This window comes from Aplysia californica, unplaced genomic scaffold (genome assembly GCF_000002075.1).
Source record: "Aplysia californica isolate F4 #8 unplaced genomic scaffold, AplCal3.0 scaffold00453, whole genome shotgun sequence".
Taxonomy (NCBI): Eukaryota; Metazoa; Mollusca; class Gastropoda; order Aplysiida; family Aplysiidae; genus Aplysia; species Aplysia californica.
In genome coordinates, this window is record NW_004797723.1 from 253912 (window position 1) to 255019 (window position 1108).

A 1108-nucleotide genomic window follows, 5' to 3' on the forward strand; every position below is an offset into this window, starting at 1 on the left:
ACACACACACACACACACGAACACACACACACGAACACACACGAACACACACGAACACAAACACACACACACACACACACACATACACACTCACAGTCTTTTCTCTGTCTTTTCCGTACACCAAGCACACATTTATTGAGTCAAAGTGAAGAAACAACACAGTAAATAAAACTGCGACCCTGCAACTATGTCTTGGAATCAACCCACATAGATCGCGTGAAGGGCACCGGTATGCATATATATATTACGCTCACATTTCGAGAAATTTAAACCGCTCCTTGCTTCACTGGCACAGTCAACCTTGCTTTGCAAACTGCTTGTCACCACAGAATTGCAACATAAAACGCAATCTAACGGAGAATACTCTCTGCTCTTTTCACACCAAACCAATGGGCAGTGCCCCCCCCTCCCCCTTGATATGTGGTGGGGAAGGGCATTAACCCGCCATCTTTCTCCACACACAAAAATGTCACAGTTACCTCCCGTCCCACATACAGTCGAACTTGCCTTAACGGAAACCTGTATAACACGGAAACCTGTCTTAACGGAATCTCCCCGCTCCCCCCTTGATATATTCCTCTTTAATTACCTGTATAAAACGGAAACCTGTCCAATGCGGAAACGGAAAGAAAAATCCGCTCCCTTCCGAGGGTTTCACCTGTCTACGACGGAAAATGCTTTGCCCGCTCAGCCCTGATTTGAAACAAAACTCGCAAGTTTGGTTCCGCTGTCTCTAAACTAACGCTTTGGTCATGCGGTTGGCCGAGGAAGAGTAGTAGGGGTACAATTTGGGGGTAGATGTTACCCCATCATGTGAGCCCTGAGTGATGCAGATGGTCAGTGTAGTGTGGGTGTGAAATCTCACGACTGCCCGTGAGAGTGCTCGAGTAGCGAGCCCCTACGGAAACTTTCCTGGATCCAGAAGCCAGAGGTGTGAAATTAGATTGACCAATGCCTGCCGCCCTGATCGCACGGCCAGCCGAGAAAAGAGTTCCTCGAATCGTTGTTACAACGATGGCAGTAATGGGTGGCATTGGTGGGTGGGGCTAAGGGTGGAAGCAAAGGAGATGTTCAAACGTTTCTGTTTTTAATAGGTCAAACAGTGGTC